Source organism: Cupressus sempervirens, chromosome 4 (genome assembly GCF_028749045.1).
Source record: "Cupressus sempervirens isolate cs-2001-9-10 chromosome 4, ASM2874904v1, whole genome shotgun sequence".
NCBI lineage: Eukaryota > Viridiplantae > Streptophyta > Pinopsida > Cupressales > Cupressaceae > Cupressus > Cupressus sempervirens.
The window spans coordinates 660,257,095-660,276,361 of NC_143121.1; the positions used below are offsets into that span (position 1 = coordinate 660,257,095).

Here is a 19,267-nt window from a genome sequence, read left to right on the forward strand (position 1 = left end):
AATAATCATGCTCTAGGCCATGCTTAGGAATAGTGTATTCAATCTAAGGATTATTTTTCCCACTATGAGGTGCATTTAATCTTTTCAACCTAGGGATGTATACTTGAAATGGCCGGCACAGTATGTGCACTAGGTATCTTAATGAGTCATTATGCTTGTGTTGCAAGAAAGTAAAATACAAGGAAAAGAACCTACACTATCGTTGTAGGAAACTAACACACTTAACTGGAACAAATACTAGAAATGTAATGAAATGTTAACATCTATTCCAACTCAGTTCATCTACTATAACTATTCTCACAGATGTTGCAAGAACATTCACAAAGTATGATGTTACCAGAAGGAACTTACAACTTCTACTTGCAAGACTAGAAATGCTTGAAAATAAATCTATACTACTCTAATCTAATCCACCTCCCAAGTGGACCCCCTTGGTTGGCTTCTACTAATCTACTAACATAGAATAGAAGCCAAAAACTATTTCATTACATTTCAGAAATTCATTACATGGGAACAATACATAAAATTGTAAAACAACTCACTGCAAAAGTTAACAGTTTCTTGTCATAAACTTTCTCCTTCTAATTAAACTAACACACATGGTCTGATCCCTATAAATAGAAGATTGAAATTTATTCCAAAATAGAAAAGTAAACAACCTAGCTATAAATCCGTAGGAGAGAAAGAAGGAAAATAACAACTCAAGGCAGGAATAAAAGATAATGGCTCAAGGCGGGAATAATAAAGTTTGGAGAACTGCTTTGACATAGCAATAAATGAAGAGAATATAGCAAGTCTTCATGGCTTCTCCATACTCACAGTCATGTCCTTCGGTACCGTTATGATTTTTCCACCATGGCTAAACCTCAATGTCCTTCTCCTTGAATGCTATTGGTTGTCTTCAATGTTCTTCTTTGAATTCTTCCAATCATCTTCAGCTTCATTGCTAACAGGTTGGTTATAATGCAGAGATATTTGCAAATAAGTATATCAAATTAAATTCAAATATAAGAACACACATTCTGATAATTATATGAAATATTGTATCATATATATGATATTGGCAAAAGATGACATACTATCTACCCATAGGTTAATCATTGGTTTAGGTAAACATAAGTTCACAAATGTTTTGATGAAAATGAAGTAGAGTATTAACAAAGTGTTTAAAACTATCATGAAATAGAGGCAATAATTAGCCTCATCAACATCATTGTGCATTTTGTATTTCTAATATGAATCTATGATTTTTTTGTGGGTCTGCAATTATGTTATCATTCAATATATATTGTGAATTCTGTCATTTAATGGATATGAATCCATTTATCTACATGAATCCAAATTTATGTTATGAATCTGTGTGTCCTTACGAACATCATGCATTTCAGATGTGAATCTGAATAACATCTCAGATTGAACATATTAACTACTAAATTGTATAACATATATGAATTTGCAACTTACTATGAATTTGTGTAGCATTTAAAATCATTCATAGAACTACTTGGTCATAACACCTAGCCTTCAGACATCAGGCACAACTATATATACTCAAAGAGTTGCCATTTTGTGGAGCAAAATTTCTTCATTACTTATCTGCAATGACAAACTTAACAGATAATAATAATATAATTCTCATGTATGGAAAATGATCCCACAAACCATTTATGTAAGTATGATAGTGTGTCATCAGTAAGAATGTTTCATTGTCTTTTTTTTAATTAGTGGATCAAACATGATCACATAAGTTTTCTAAGATAATGACATTTAAAAAGGTTTTTTTTTTTTTTTGGTTATTCTTAGAAGGAAAACAAAAGGGACATATAATCAATTATATTAAATTAAGCAAGATAATTTTTAGTGGCTAATATTCGTCAATTGTCTAATTTTAGAAATTTTCAAGGTTGATAATTTAAGATTTAATACAACCTCAATCACCATATTTTAAAAAAAAATTAGTTCTTAAATACTTTAAGTAACTCAATATATATATATTTTTTTTTAAATTAAACTCAAAGATTTGCAACAATATTCGACACATGATTAGATTCACCTAAATATTATATATTTTTGGAGAAATTAAGATCAATTCACCAGCCTCTACTATTCTAGGCTAGGGTGATTTTCCTTTTGACGAGGAAGATCTAGCGTGCCTGAAACTCTCTAGTCATGTTCTACAATGGGTTCTTTAGCATGGAATTTGGAGGGATAGTGTGAAGTTGGTGAAGTTTTGTGCTCTGCAAGCTCAAGTGACCAATCTGAGGGTTCAATCTGCTTTCCCTTCTAGGGTTAAGTCCAGTTTTCCCCTAATGGCTTCTGTGTTTAAAGGTATTCTTGGCCCCTATTCTTTCTCTAGTGCTCATTTTGGTAAATACCCTCCCCAGTAGTTTAAGCCTCGTCTCTTTCCTGACTATCCTGTCATTCATGATTTCAAGCATAAGAAGGCCTTTGCGTGTCAACCACCTTTCGACATTTTTCAAGATTCCTAGCCTTTGTGTGTCAACCACCTTTTGACATTTGTCAAGATTCCTAGCCCTCATCACCTATTTATGTGGTGAAGGGTAGTCATGTGTCACATTTTGTGTCTTCTCCTGACCGAAATCCAGTTTTGAAGCCCTCTTTTTCCTCAGATCTTTGCAAGACACCTTTGGTCCAACCACGTCGAGCTCTCTTCATTCCAAAGGTAGGGTGTCCTTTCCCTAATCTATTATTTGATGTCTTTCCAAAACCTAGAGTAGCAGGCTCCGACTCTGGGTTTTTCGAATCACCAGTTGTCTGAACCCAGGGTTGTTTTTCCTTTCAACATGATCAGTTCTAGAGTCGAGCAGTTGCACTCGTTGGCTCTCATTGGTATGTTACAATCATTGTTGGATTTTGATTGTTTGCTTTCTTGGGCTAGCTACTTTTGGGAGGGCCTTTCAGAGTTATTTTTGTATGAGAAGGATTCTTCAATTTTTGTTGCGATTTTTTATTCTCAGCAACAAAAGGCTAAAGTGCACAAGTTTAAGGGTTGGTTCTGTAATGGGATTGGCATTACCACTATGGCTTGGACACCCCATTTTGAGGCATCTAAAGCCTTGCAACACTTTTTTCTTCAGTGGATTATGTTTCTGAATCTCTCATTGGAATATAGAGATCCTTCTTTGGTTGAGATCATTGCAAATAAGCTGGGGATTTTCATTAAACATAACTTGGTTCCATTCTCCCAATCACATTTAGTAAGTGTTTGTATTCTCATGTAAAATTTGGAACCCTTGCCCTCAGAAATTTCAATCTATTTAAAATTTGGAACTTGGGTGCAGCAGATTCAGTATTTAGAGGCAGCCACTATTGACAGAAATGTTAACTCTTTGGTTCATTATTCTCATCTATGTCAAAATTCTCTATTGGTGTCACATGATATCTACCGAAGTCTTCTATCTAATCCGAAGGTGTGTTCATTTTCTTGCCTGTGTTTGACTTCTATATCAAATCCCTTGCAGTTGATTCATGTTTCCCATATTTCTTCTCTTGATGCTTATTCAGTGGAAGAGGTTGATGTTTCTTTATCCTAGTTTGATTTGGTTAAGAGCTTTGGGATGTAGGTAGTCCCAAAGGCTCAAGAGGTTTTCTCTGTATCTCCAGTTTCTTCTTTCATTCTATACTTCCTTTGTTGTCCTCACTAATGTTTTCTTGTGTTGATGACAATTCTAGTTTCTCTCACTCTTTCTAATTCTCTAAATCTGGTATCCTGACTTTTCGTGATCTTTTGTCCTCAGTTGTATCTCATTTTATTATTTCATCTTTTGAGTGGGTTGACTGTCCTCCTATGAGTCAATAATATTCCCCACTTGATGTGCATGGTATTATTCAAAATTTGATTTTCTATAGCCACCCTTTTGTCCCTACTTTTCCTTCTTCTAGTTCTTTGCTACTTGCACAAGAAACTTGTCTGATGTCTGGTAATGTTACTATTTCGGTGGTAAGTGGAGTTTTTCATGATATTTCCTTGAAAGAGGGTGTGGTATTGAATGAAGATATTGAACATAATTATTTACATGTTGTTAACTGCGTTGATTATTCTCAAGAGTTATCCATTGCCCAATCTGAGAGTTCATTAGTTCCTATTTCTCCTATGTTGGTTATTAAAACTCCTAAAAAGAGGAGCCAAAAGCCTTTAGCCTCCAAGTTTAAAGAAGAGATTGAAGCTTACATTTAGTCAACTCTTCTAGATGCATTTTCACCCATTACTAGAACTAGGAGAGCAACTCATTCTCCTACTTCACAATGAGGGTGATGTCTTGGAATGTCAAGGGTCTAAATGCCCCTGATAAGAGTTGTACGATTAAGAAGTTTATCTTATCTTCACATGAAGACATCGTTCTTCTTCAAGAGACCAAAATTTCTGAAGAGTCTTTTGAGAAATTTTGTACGAATTGGTCATCTTGGGAGTCAGGTTGTCTTCCTTCCTCTAGAGCTTCTAGAGGTCTTATTTTTCTTTGGAAGAGTAAGTGTATTAAAGGCCACATTTTGGAGTCAATATCCAATTGGAAACTTATTGAATTTATTTGGTTTGATGTGAAGTTCTTTGTTTTTAATGTTTGTGGTTCGTCTTCACTCTAGGATAAACTCAACCTTTGGGAAGCCTTGACTAACCAAATTAGCAAGCTTGAAGATCTCCCAGTTGTTGTAGGGGGATGATTTTAATGCCATCTCTTCATTGGTTGAAAAAGTCAAGGGTAATGATACTGCATAGAGGGTCATAGAAGAATTTGGATTTTTATTCAGAATAATGCACTATGTGATGTTCCTTTTTTGAATGGGATATTTACATGGACCAATCATGGGTCTATTGCACCTATTTCATCTAGGTTGGATAGATTTCTTATTTCCTAGGGCCTGAAGCTTCTAAATTTAAATTTTTCTGCTCAAATTCTTTCTTCTTCAGAATATGATCATTTCCCTATTTCTCTTGATCTGACATACCCAACTAAGTCTAAACAAGGCTCCTCCTTTTAAGTTTGAAAGCATGTGGTTCACTCATCTCCATTTTCTTTAGTTGCTTCGGCAATGGTGAATTATTGCACCTTTCTGCAAAGGTACCAGAATGTTTCAATTTGCTAACAAGCTAAAATTTGTAACGTCCAAAGTTAGTATTTGGAATAAGGAAGTCTTCAAGAATGTGTTTCATGAAAAGGCTAGGTTTGAAAATGATCTTAGTCTTATTTTAGATCATGTTGCTAATTTTGGTCTAAATGTTGAAGTAGCTGAGAGACAAAAATCTTTTCAATGCTATTGGGAAATTTTATATGTTAGGGAGGAGATTTATTGGAGACAGAAATATCAGGAGTTGTGGTTTAAAAAGGGTAATAGGAACATGAAGTTTTTTCATGCTTCTACTAAATCCAAGAAAGTGTCTTCGTCTATTATGTCTATTAATAGTGTGTTGTCAGGGGATATGTTGATATCGCAACAGGATATCAGTAATGAGGGTGTAGGTTTTATTAAAACTTGCTTTCCTCTTATGTGCCCCTAAGAGATAATATATGTGATAGGAGTGTGTTACTGCAGTCCATCCCTTCCTTAGTTACAAATCAAGATAATGTCGATATTATGAAACCTTTTAGTGATAAGGAACTTCATTCTATTATTTTTTCTATGGGTGCCAGAGAAAGCTCCTGGCCTTGATGGTTTCACCATGCTCTTCTATTAGAAGTGTTGAGATGTTATCAATTTTGACCTTTTATTAGCGGTTGAGGAATCTCGTAAGAAAGGATATGTTCTCAAGAGCTTAAATAGAACAAAACTTACTTTGATTCTAAAGTCAAAGTCTCCTCAAACTTTTGCTGATTTTAGGCCAATTTCACTATGTAATTCCATTTATGAGATAATTACTAAAGCTATTTACCTCAGGCTTAAACCCCTAATCCCAAGATTAGTATCTCATCAGCAAGGTGGTTTTGTTCCTAGTAGGGATACTTCTGGTGGGGCTCTTGTTGCTTTGGAAGTCCTACGTACCATTAAAACTTATTAGACGTCTTCTTTTATGGCTAAGTTGGATATAATGAAATTTTATGATAAAGTGAATTGGGCATTTCTTTTGGAAGTCCTTTCTAAAGTTGGTTTCTTGGTTGCCTGGTGTAAATTGATTAAGAAGTGCCTATCTAGAGCCACTTTTGTAGTCATTATTAATGGAAAACCTTCTTCCTTTTTTCAAGAAACCCAAGGGGTCCAAAAAGGGAATCCTCTATATCCTCTTTTGTTTATTATCATGGCTGAAACCCTTAGTAGATCCATACAGAAGCAAAATTTGTTGGCTAACTAGAAGGGTATAAGTATTCCAAATTCAGATCTCTTTGTGACTCTTTTTTTTTTTGCTGATGATACGCTTCTATTTGGAAGATCTTCTATTAGTGAGGCCAGATGTATTAAGAAACTTTTAGATACATATACTTATGGGTCAGGTCAGGTCATCAATTTGAATAAGTCAAAAGTATTGATTCTCTTTACGTATGAGTCTATTAAGCAAAGAATAATTAAAATTATAGGTTTTTCAGTGGACAAGTTTTCTTCCACATATTTGGGGATCTTGTTCTTCATGGGTCAAGTGAAAGCTTCATTTTGCGACAATGTTATCTCTAGGTTAAAAAATTGAATCTCAGCTTGGAAGGCAAGGTGGCTTTCTCTCTCTGGTAGAATTTTATTGATTAAAATAGTTCTTTTAGCTATCCCCAATTAATATATCTCAGTTCTTCAAGAACATGCATTGGTAATTAGTCAGATTGAAAAAATCATATGTACTTTCCTATGGTCTTCTAATATGATGAATACTAGAAAGATTCCCCTTGTGTCTTTACAGAAGCTCTCCATTAGTAAATTGGCTGGAGGGGCAGGAGTACAAAACTTATCTCTCCAAAACAAAGCCTTCGATGGGAAATTTGTTTGGAATATGTATTCCAAATCTCAATCATTTGGTGCCAAATTATGCAAGCCAAAGATTTAGATTCTTCTTGTGCTCATAGAATTTTTTCTATTTCTAACCCCCCTAATGGGTTGTCTACCTACAATTTCATGATGGCTTCTAGAGCAGTTGTTTCCAGGCTCCTCTCTTGGCAAGTTCATTATGGATTTAATGTTTCCTTTTGGAAAGATTCATGTAATGGCTACCCTCTGTTATGCCTCAATTCTACTTTCAAGGAAGTCATGGGGGTGTCTTTGTCATGTTGGGGGTTTTTTTCAATGAATTATGTGGATCATGTTGACATTGTATCACATAAGGTATACTGGAAAGACCCCTTCTCTCTTCCTATAGGAAGAATTGGGGCTAAGAAATTAGCTGATATTCTAGATAATAGATTGGTCTTTTTATCCAAAGGATGTGATAAACTATTGTGGTACCCTGCTAAAAATGGTGTGTACTCTGTTAAGTCTAGTTATGAAGCCCTTCAAGATATAGATGAGCAATGCATATCTCATTGAGCCTTTGTTTTTTGTTGGGATAAGTGTGTTCTTCATAAGGCTGGAGTTTTCTCCTGGTTGGCTATTCAAAATAGAGTCTTAACCTGTGATAGATTAGAAAAACTTCATATAGCCAATTCCTTTACATGTGTGTTGTGTGGACTATGTGCGGAATTAGTTGATCATCTATTTGTGCATTGTCAATTCTCTCTGCAATGTTGGCATTATTCTATGGGAAAATTATCTATCTCCTTTCCTCTCCCTAGATCTTTATGGGATTTGTTTCAGACCTAGCCCATACTATTTGCTAATTCAATATGTGCATTCTTATGGATCATTATTCCCTCTTCAGTTATTTAGTCTATTTTGTGGGAGCGTAATAAGAGAATATTTTGAAAAGAGATGGAAGATGTGACTATAGTTATCACCATAATTGAGTGTCTTATCTCTAAATTAGTGAATACTTATGCTTTTGGGCATTTCAATGGGAATGGCATCTTCTCATCTGGGATGGTTCTATTGTTCGATCTTTGAAGATTATCTCACTTCCTACTTCTCCTATGTTCCCTTGTATCAGAAATATTCCAATCAGTAGAGATTCAATTAAATGGGAGCCTCTTGATTCCTATCTTGTCAAGCTCAATTTTGATGGTTCATCTAGAGGGAATCCTGGTAAGTCAGGCATTGGGATTTGTCTGAGAAACCATCTTGGTGAAGTGTTGGCGTTTTATTCAGCTCCATTAGTCACGGTACTAATAATATGGTATAAGCTTCTAATATGTTAGAAGGTTTAATTTTGGCTAAGAGAATGTCTCTTTCTTGCTTGCATATCGACGGTGATTCTTCAGTTGTCATCAATGCCTACATTCATAGGAAGAGCAATAACTGGAAACTTTGTTATGTCCTCCAGTAGATTTGGGGTCTCATTGATTCACTAGATAGATATATTTTGTCTCATATATATAGGGAAGGTAATGCTCTAGCAGATTGCTTGGCAAATTTTGGATGTGATAGAGTTGTTTTGGACTCTCGTTCTCCTTCTACTAAGCTAGGTCATTTCTCTTCCATTTCTACAATCATCAAGAATAAGGCACCCATATCTTGCTAGTTGTGAGTTGCTAATGATATGTTAGTATGATTAATGTCATCATTTGGGTATATTTATGCATATCTGATTATATAAGTTATATGTGTAAGCAGATATGGTTATAAGTATGCCTTGCATGTTGTTATTTTGGGTGCATTAGTTATGGTAATATAGGGTTAGCATCTGACGGTTAGTGGATTGGTTGAGTTAAAGTTGATGAAGGGTTAGTGGCTAGTGGATTCTTCATTAATTTAGAGTGGGCCCATCACATGTACTTTGTTTGCCTATGTGGTGTATTCCTATCTAATAGTTGGATCCTAATTTTTTTCCATAATTTGGGCTCTGTATATTTATTGAGAGTCGTCAACAAGCTTACATTTTCTTTGGTATATTTTTACAGAGGCAATTAACAACTTTCATCTTATGATTGGATTTTGATTCTCTTTCCGTAGAAAATATTTTTACAAAGTTTTGTTGGGTAATTAGGTTGGTAGTTGCTTGTGTGAAATTATGTTCAACTTCAATCTCTTTTTATGGCTTTGTACTTCATTCGTCATACATTCTAATTATTTCACCTTATGCGATGGATCTCATATTTCTTCATCATTACATTATCAAGGTTATAAACTCATGAGAATTGGTTTAGTTCTGTGGGTTTGTGCCTATTATTTTTCTGCTCTGGCTTCTGGTTCTGGTTTCTAGTTTTTTCTTTGTGGGTAGCATTATGTCAGGTCGTCCCAACTCTGTAGTAGGGATTAGTTACCCAGTTGAGATTTGTTTGGTCTTCTCAGCACTTCACATGGATTATGACCCTAGGAATTACAGAGTTTGCTTGGAAATTGAAAATTGGGAATTGCCTTTTTTGGGTTGTATTAAAGATGATATTTTTACAACCATTTTTTTGTGATTGCCCACACATTCGTAGAGGGATAAAGAGAATCATTGGGCATGACATTCTCTTTCCTCTAAGAAAAAGAATTATCTACCCTTCTCAGATTTTATCAGTCTTTCTGTCTAATGCCTTGGATCTGTTGCAATCTCTATTCCATCTGGAGTTGATAGTTAGTAGGTTTGTTAAGTTTGGCTTTCTGTAGGGTGGTAAGCTTGTAAGAGCTTGTCAAAAATATGATCTTTGGTGTGGAGCCGCTCTAATAGGAGGTTTATTTCATCACCATGCTCTTCTTAACAACCATGGTATTTATGTGGTTTTCGAGAGCATTAAAAAGGCTCTCAAGAGGTTGTCTTTTCAGTTGGTTAAGGTTGTATTGTAGCAATATGGTGCTCATTTGTCAAGAGAATGTGTAAATAGTGTGCATCAGGTGGTTTTCTTCCATTTTGGATATCTTGGAACATGACATTTCTCAAGCACCCATAGTCTCGCAGGCTTCGGCTCCTTTCTTCCCCATCCCTGATCTTACTCTCAAGCTTGGACATTTTGATCATACATCAGGACTTATGGAGGAATAAGACATTTTATTTTGTGAGGAATTTTGCCTCCGTGTTTTTTTTGTCTTGTGTGACCTACGCAAGTTTTGAGTGTTTTCTACTAGCTTGTGGGTTTGGTTGGTGACGAAAGGACAAGCATATCTCCTATAGTAGTCTTCTATGCGTATTCAAATTTTTGATATCACATTTGGTTGTAATATATTTTGTAAGGAAAAATATGGAGCAAGGTGATTTTGGGTTTTTAGTATTTAGGTTTCTAGTGGTAGTTGTAGCCTTCTTCTATATCTTATGTTAATTGTAAACTGGAGGTACTTATCTTGGGATTCTGTTATCCGGATTAGCAATCCTACACTTCTTGGATGTGTTTTTCTTGATGGAGTTATGAATGGAGTTTTTCTTCCTGGTTCTTTTCTTTGGGAGCTCGTTATGTTAGAATCAATGTATTTGTAGAAAATTGTTTATATATATTGGCCATGCCACCTTTTTTTAAAAAAAAATTATCACAATTATTGGTTACATTAGGGATATATCACCAATTTTTAGTTTTCACTATTGATTTAAAATATAATGTAATGATCTTTATAATATTTCATGGGCTAATATTCCATGGTGATTGATGAACTTCCTCTTATCATTGAGATTCACCAATATTTGCTACACAAAAATTGTGATTCTAAAATAATCGCCAATATAAATTATATTTAAAATAGAAGAATTAAGAGATTCGCCAGCAAAAATTATTATATTTTCCAAAATAATGAAAGATTGTCAATATTTTATATCTTTTTCTGAAGGGGGTTTCTTAAAGTTTACCCTGCAACTAAGAATTGTTGGAGATGGCTCCCCGTATTCAATGATAAAATAGTAAGAACCAAAACCATAGATATTTTATATATGCGAGTGAGTCACTAATCTTAGGGTCTTTGGACCACTATTGCCAAGTTGGACAATAAGTTTTGTCAAGGTTGGGGAAGTCAGGTGCTTTCATTAATAAAGCCTTGGTCAATGTAGTGTAATAATCATAAGTCAATGAACTAGTAGTACACGTCTAGTTAAGATGGTCATTCTTGTAGCCATGGATGTTTATACGGGATGACCAATTAATATAGTTGTGAGTTTTAAACGTCATTCAAATAAATATGTGAGGGAAAGAGGGGAATTTCCAATATAAAATTCTACTTATGATCCAAATTAGATTAGCTAGAACCCAAAGAAAGAAGGGTGCTAGACTGGGACGGCAATAAGAGTGGATCATGTTTTTACACCTCTTGTGTAAGGTGGGACATGAGACAACTTTTGAAAGGAATTTAGACTAGAGACTGAAAGTTCAATGGTTAGAAGGTAAAGCCTCTAATGGTGCTCTCCCTCTCAATAAGACATCAATGACAAAATTAGTGACTAAAGAAACAAAGTACAGCCACTTTCTTCTTTTGCAGGTGGATATAATAATTTAGATAATTTCCTTATCTAATGTATTAGTTTTATACCATTAATTGTTATGTATCATTTTTATACTATTAGTTATTATATTATCATGTGAAAGCATTTCCTTTTAATATCATATTTCATTTATGATAAAGTTGGTTAAATAAGTAAATGTAAATTATTCATAATCATGTGAAAGGGAAACAATTATTCAATACCTAAAGTTCAATGGTCCATATTCAAATGTTCACCAAACTAGCACATGCATTGCACCAAATTCGGACTAATTGACTAAGCTTCACATGATTAATGTTATTTGTCTATTTAATAACCATTATACTATAAATTGATAACTTAAAATCAGCTAAAAGCATTTGCATACAACACAGAGGAAAACTTGTGCCTTCATGATCTAGTAACATCCATTAGGTATATTTATTTAGTATTAGTACTTAACAACTAACAAGCAATAAATAATTTAATGAATCAATAGATATAAAAAATGTTCACCAAATAATCAAGAGCTATGGGGATAGATTTGCACCTACAAAATTGGTTATTTCATGATTCCACCTATAAGAAAACAATAGTTGAACATAAAATTTCAAACAATGAACACTCAAATGATCTATTATTTCTATATTTAAATATAAAAGTTTTCACATTTTTCTACTTTATATTTAATTTAAAATACACTCAAATTCTCTATTATTTCTATATTTTTATATAAAAAATGCATATAATTCAAATTATCTATTTTATATCATCGTTTTATTGCTTTAAGATTTAACTCAAATTCTCTTTTATTTCTATATTTTCATAAGGAATATGTGCAAATATTATTATTTTTGTCCACATAAAACGTTACTAGAATTTTTATTGCCACACAAGAAGCTGCCTTTTTAATTTGGTGTGATTCGGTTGTATCTTTTTACCATTCTATTTTCCCCTTTTTCAATATGTAGGAAGGCACACATTGTCAAAACAAATACACAATACTAGCAGCTGAGTAGCGAGTGAAGAGACCTCTTTAGTGAATTTGGTAGTAAGAACTACATTTGAATCCCTCTATACTCGAAATTTTTTTGCTAGCAGTGCTTTCATTTTAAAATTTCTTAATAATTCTGCCAACTAAGAAAAACTTTTTATTATTGTGATTTTTTCATTTCATGGTTAACATAATGATGAAGTAAAAATAATGTTTTTAATCTTCTTCTTTTTTTCTTTTTTCTTTTTTTTTAATTTAAATTCTTATATTTATAATATTTTTTATATAAAAAAATTAAATCACTCTTTTCTTTGATTGTTATAGATTAATTATTATCATTTACTATAATGATTATTATTCACTATGTTAAATTAAGTTTTTTTTTATCACTAAAAGATTCAAGTTATATTACTTTTATTAATAAAGTTCATATTAAATTTTCTCCATTCAAACAGGCACTGGTAGGAAAGAACAAAGAAGAAAATTTGCCTGAGACAAGAGTCCTATATAAAGATACAAAATTAAAAGGGGCGTACCCCAATTTGTAGATTTGATGAGATGCTACCTTTATGATCTGTTGCCTTCTTTAACGAATACCCCTTTTAGTATGGATACTCCTTAGATTTTAATACCTCTTTTTTGGATCTAGTGATCGGATCTGAGTAGCTTGTCATTGAAGTCATAGTTTCTTCAAGAATCTTCTGCATTCTACTAAAACTTTTGAACTCATTTGAACCATTATAGTGATGAAATCAAGGATCAATCTAAGAACTACGCAGCTTATACCTAAAGAGTTAGTAAATTTAATTTAATAAACATAATATAATCAAAATAGTTATCCTTTGAATTTTTACCTCCAATTCTATTGAATGGTATGATTTTTCAGTTGTTTCCTTTGTTGTAAATCTTGTTTAAGTTTGAATTGTGTTTTATTAGTGTATTCATTTTAGTGCTTATCAATATGAGTTTATGGGGATAAATTAAAAAGTATGTTTGGGGAAAGGGTGAGGGTTGTCTTAGAAAGGATAGGTTATCATTTCTACAATTGTCATTAATCTCCCTTGATGAATTATGCATTTTGTCTTAGCAAGAAGTCGCATTGTGGATAGACTTTAGTAAGTTGATACTAAGAATAACTAGTAATCTTCCTTGAGTTTGTAAGGGAGGAACAACCCATTAATGTATCAGATGGTAATAATCAAATTTAAACGTTGTGGATTTGACGAGGAAAGGAAAATCCCAATAATGTTTTGCTTGTTGCTAATATGTTTGGTATAGTTGGCGGCTTCTAAAATACTGAGCTACAAAAATCAACTTTGGAACAAGCTACAAATTCACCATCAAAAGGGATAAAACTGGCTTGTAGCCATATAATAACATAAGGTTAAGTCGAAAGGTTAAGATTGCCTATGGGGCCTAAGCCTAACATAAACAAAAAAGATATAGGCAAAAATGATATTAGAGGGGAAGTAAATCCATTAAAGGAGTAGTTAAAGACATTTTCTCCTATAGCCCTGGAGACTACCAACCTAGTCATATCATCTACAAGGTTCAATAGTTTATTCCACCGCTCTTTCTTGACAAGTCCCTTAAAATTCATGGTTCTCTCCTCACAGGTATGAAAAAGAACTATTCTAGACTCCATTAAAAACAAGGGAACTAAAATACAAACACAGATAGATGATTACGAAGGGAGGATAAATGAAACAATGTGAGAAGGGACTGCTAAATAAAGGACAAAATAAATCTAGAGTCTTCTATATTCTCCGAGAACAATCTAGATCATTCATATCAGAGACAAAGCTCACGAACGAGTAGTCTTCATCAGGTATTGAGCTTCTCATAGCTTAGTGAATTATGATGAGCATTGTAGTTATTGCTATTGAGTCACCAGCTTTAGTGATTATACAAGTCCTTGTATTTAAATAATATAAATAGTCTCTAGATTTAGAAATAATGGGCTTAGGTTGATGAATGTTCTAAATCTTAAGTCACTCAAACCTAGAATCTATAGGATGAATATGTGATCAAGGTAATTTAGGAAAGGTGAGAAGAGGGCAAAGACCAAGGTTGGTCAGGAGTGTATGGAAAACTAAGAAATAGTGTTAGAAGGGGTGGAGTATAGTCGTGGAAAAAGGGGTGAGAGTGAAAATGGGAATCAAAAGGTTCCAACCTAATTACGGTTTAAATAGTTGAAATAGTTTTCTTTACTATTGATTAGTAGATCTTCTTCATTTGCTCCTTTATTTGCTAGGATATATGTTGTTTTATTTCCTTCTTTGTATAAATGTTGAATTTTAGTCTCCTCAAACTAGTCTAGTATTGCAAGAGCATACTTTGATTTAAAGTTGATTTTCTAGATGGGTGTGTTGTTTGTTCTGATTGCATTTACGATTAATTGGGAGTCCCTTTCTATGATTAATTTCCTAATACCCAAGCCTAAGCTTAGGTTTAAACCTTCCATCAAGATCTCTAGCTCTATTATGTTATTTGAGACTTCTTTTAACAGTTTGGCTTTCTACACTAACCATTCTCTTATTTCTGAACTGATGATACAACCTATAGCTGCTTTTCCTAGGTTGCCTCGAGACACTCCATCAAAGTTCATTTTGGTCCAACCGCACGAGGGGTTCCCATTTGCAATCCTCTCTAGCTTGTTTACCCTTTTTGGGGTAAACTAAGGATGGATTAATAAGTTTGCTCTAGTTTCTACTCAATTTTGTGTCCCAGCTTGTAAATGATCCTTCCTCTTTGATTGTTGTTCCCTAAGGTTTCTATTCATGACTTTTTTTATACTAGCTTCTAGTTTGTTGAAAAGGGAGAGAGATGCTAATTATGTATTGTCAAAAATTCTCCTATTCCTTTCCTTCCAAATCTCCCATAATAAGATCGAGGGTGAGATGTTCCAAAGTTTTCTAAAAAAAAAAATTCTTACCAAAATTGGGCCAACTATTCAGGCGCTCCTCGAGGCTACTAGGTAGGGTTGTAGCCCAGTTTAGCCTTTGCATAGCCATTGATAGCATTTTTCTGTGTAAAAGCAACGAAAAAACAAATGTTATGTTGTCTCAAAAATACAATTTTACAAAGCGAGCACTTTGAGGGGCCTTCAAAGTGCATCTTGGTGAATCTATCAGCTGTTAGAATCTTATTTTGAGTAGCTTCCCATAGAAAAATGCTCGTCTTTGGTAGGCATGTTGGGTTCCAAGATATGTTAAGGGGGATAGTTACCTTTTCTCACCTTTGAGAATTGATAATCATGTTGTATCCTTGCTTTACACTATACGTTCCAGTCTTGGATGCTTCCCGAATCAACTTGTCATTACTGTTTTTGTGATTGACTTGTCTTTGGTTGATGAAGTTTGTGAATGTTTTCTTTTCTTGGTCTGATAGGTTGGTTTCTTCTACTAATTTCCATTCCCAGATCTCTCTTCCATTTTCTATTTTTGCATGTTTGTAATTGAAGACTTTCTTGCCCCATAGAGCAACTAGAGTGTTTTTAATGTTTATAGGAAGGTTGTAGTTAGCAGGTGTTGGGAGCCCATTCCACAAATCTTCCCAAAAAAGAGTTTCCTTGTCGTCTCCTATGTCCCAAGTTAAGCTATTGTTGATGATTGGTTAACATTGTAGCATAAAGTTCCAAGTTTCGGAGCCTCTGGGAGGTTCCCTTGTCCTAAATATAGAAAGGGGGTCTAAGTTGTTTAGATATTTATGGAATAGAATTTTTGCCCATTTGCTTTCTTTTTCCTAGAACATCCTCCTAACTAATTTGGCTCCCAAGGCTTCATTTTGTCACCTTAGGTTCTCGATGCCTAGACCACCTGATTTGTTTGGTTTGCAAATATTTTTCCCATTTAATTAAGACTTGTACTTTTTTCTCATCTACTACTTTTCAAAATAAGTGTCTAAGTTTGTTGTCTAATTTCTTTTTGACCCCTTCCAATAATGACAGGGTGGACATTTGGTATTTAAGTTTTTGTCTATTTTATCTTACTTTTTTTCTTTTTTTAAGACTGCAGGAATCGGTGCAGCATGGCCCCCCTATAAACTACAGTGCACCTGGTAAACTTTTTAACGTGACCGGTAGTGCTGGCGCGACACACCCACCGGTACCACGAGGATGGGGGAGACTAGAACCCATGACCAACCCCCTACAACAGGGAAGATTTAGCCAACCGAGCTAGGGCCCCCGCCCTATTTTATCTTACTTTAATTATATATTATAAAATATAATTAAAATATACTTCTATTATATAATTTTTAAATTTTTAAATTTTTAAAAATAATATATTATAATTATATCTATTATAAATTTATTACTATAAATTTTTTAATATAATATTAAAAAAAAAATTACATTAATTTATATTCTAAATGTATTTATTATGACATGTTATTTTTTATAATATTAATATTTAACATATTCTTTATTTTGGAGAGCATGAACTTATTATTTTAAAATGTATTTGTCATTTACATTCAATACATATTAAAGTAATTATATGTAATTTTTTAAATAGTAATTCTATATCATTTTAATTATTCTTCTATATATTTTTTAATTCATTTTAATATTGAGGTTAATGTTTAGATTAGTGTAAGGGTTAAAGTTAAAATTAGAGTTGGGATTCAAGTTGTCATAGGATTTGTGGTTCAAATTATGATTAAGGTAACATGTTGGATCATGGTTAAAGATAATTATCTTTAGTGTAAGGATTTGATTAGCATTGAGTTAAGGTTACAAATCTGGTTAGTTTTATTATTAAAATTAGGTCTCTTATTAAAGGATAATGATCTTTGATTTTGTCATGATGAGAGAAAAATGACCTCTAACCTATTTTGTGTATCTATTGCACCCTAAATACACAGAAGAGGTTAGAGGTCATTTTGGAGAGGATGAAATTATAATTTTAAAATGTATTTGTCATTTACATTCAATACATATTAAAGTAATTGTATGTAACTTTTAAATAGTAATTCTATTTCATTTTTATTATTTCTTCTATTTTTTTAAATTCATTTTAAGATTGAGGTTAATGGTTAGATTAGTGTTAAAGGTTAGAGTTAAAATTAGAGTTGGTATTAAGGTTGTCGTAAGATTTGTGGTTAAAATTATGATTAAGATAGCACGTTGCATTGTGGTTAATATTATCTTTAGTGTAAGGATTTGATTAGCATTGAGTTAAGGTTATAAATATGGTTAGTTTTATTATTAGAACTAGGTTCCTTGTTAAAAGATAATTGTTTTTGTTTTTGTCATGATGAGAAAAAAATGACCTCTAACCTCTTCTATGTATCTATTGCACCCTAAGGTGCGCTTATTAGTTGTAAACTAGTAATTGTTTACACCCACAAATATCAAACAAAAAAATACCAGGGGATATCAAATTTAAAGTCCGTTATTTAATATGTAATTGGAATACTACTTATTTTAAAAGTACAGTTCTCATTATAAAATATTAATTAATATTTTATCATGTAAATTTTTCATAAATTACACAACTATCAAACAAAAAATATCAAGAGCTATCAAATTAAAATAATTTTATTTACTATATAAATGGAATACCGCTTATTTAAACGTAGTGGCTGAAAAATGATTCGTTTGTATTGCTTTTTGACAAGTTTTGGAAATAAAACAAAGCGTACCCCCTTCGTATGGACGAAGGTTTTCGTGCCTCTATAGCCGCTGCCCTTACTTTGAAAGCACATTAAATTTTCATAAATTTAGATTTTTGAACGCACGTAAAATTTTCATAGATTTGGAATGAAAAAAAATAAAGAAGCTTTAAACACAGCTGCCATTACATTCACACTCCACCCTCGATGCCATTATAAAACAACTCCACGTTAATCAAGACGAGATACCCTCCAAAGGATCGCTTTATGTCCACGAAAGTTGCCTTCTAAATTCTGCATAGTCTTAACGTTTAATTCGGATTGTGTGCCTTTCCAACAATTAAATTTCTTATGAAACCTATTATGAGAGTAGTATTCAATTACTAGCTCATAGTGTTGTTCTTTACTTGCCGCAATTATGAACACCCATGCAGAAGAATCGCCAACCCTGGCTCAATGTCTTATATAATCTATGAACATTAGTGGATTTAAATAACATAAAAAAATAGTTAAACATACTTGGTGTACAGCACCAATAAAGTTTATAGTCATGCTAAATAACAATACGTAACACTTCGCTACCATCCATTTTGATCATTGAGCCTGTTATATTGAAATGCCTTTTCCATTAATATCTTTTCAATTTCGAAATTTACACTTACCCGGTATTGTTTTATAACGAACATTTATCATGTCAAAAGTTATTTGACACTGTACCGGATGATGAAAGAACGCGAGAAAAAAGGGTACACAAGGACCATCACCTAACCAAGGTCAAGAAAATTCTCTGAAACTAACTTGCTAGCAGCCCCCGTGTGCCAGTCTATCTTGCTGCCTCTTAACAATCCCATCAACATGGACTAAGCAGGTACAAGACATATGCTACAAATTATAAGATCCCTCCCTATTCATTGTTAGTGACTTTAGTGCCAAATGAGCTCCTGCTTGAATTGCCAAACAAGATTTCAATGTTCAAGACATCCTAGAGTCAACAGCTCGACAAATCCTTTTCCCTGTCAAAACTTCAAAAGAATCCACAACAGCCTCCAAATTCCTGCACAACATGGTGCTAGTAATACACCAATCACACAGAGCACTGAACAGGTTAAAAATGCAATTATCAAAACATGGAGTACTATGTGGTATATAGACTATGAAAGGAAAATTCAAGGACAGAATAAATATGCACCAAACTATCCAAACTTTAAGTTGCCAAGAGAAGATTGTAACTCACCTGCAAAACAAAGTGCAATTTGATTATTTGTGAA

General features: G+C 33.3%; 1 protein-coding gene across 4 annotated transcripts in view; it reads right to left on the reverse strand.

Moving 5' to 3' along the window:
* Window positions 1–18,605: 18,605 nt before the first annotated feature.
* The window catches only part of LOC149562984 (zinc finger C3H1 domain protein), a 35,520-nt gene continuing 34,858 nt past the window's right edge, over window positions 18,606–19,267 (reverse strand). For 2 of the 4 annotated variants that reach the window (XM_089826424.1, XM_089826421.1), the window contains exon 11: window positions 18,606–19,068. The gene's annotated coding sequence lies outside the window, so the exon portion shown is untranslated. Of the gene's footprint in view, window positions 19,234–19,267 lie in introns of all 4 variants that reach the window. The other 2 variants (XM_089826423.1, XM_089826422.1) reach the window with 2 other exon arrangements.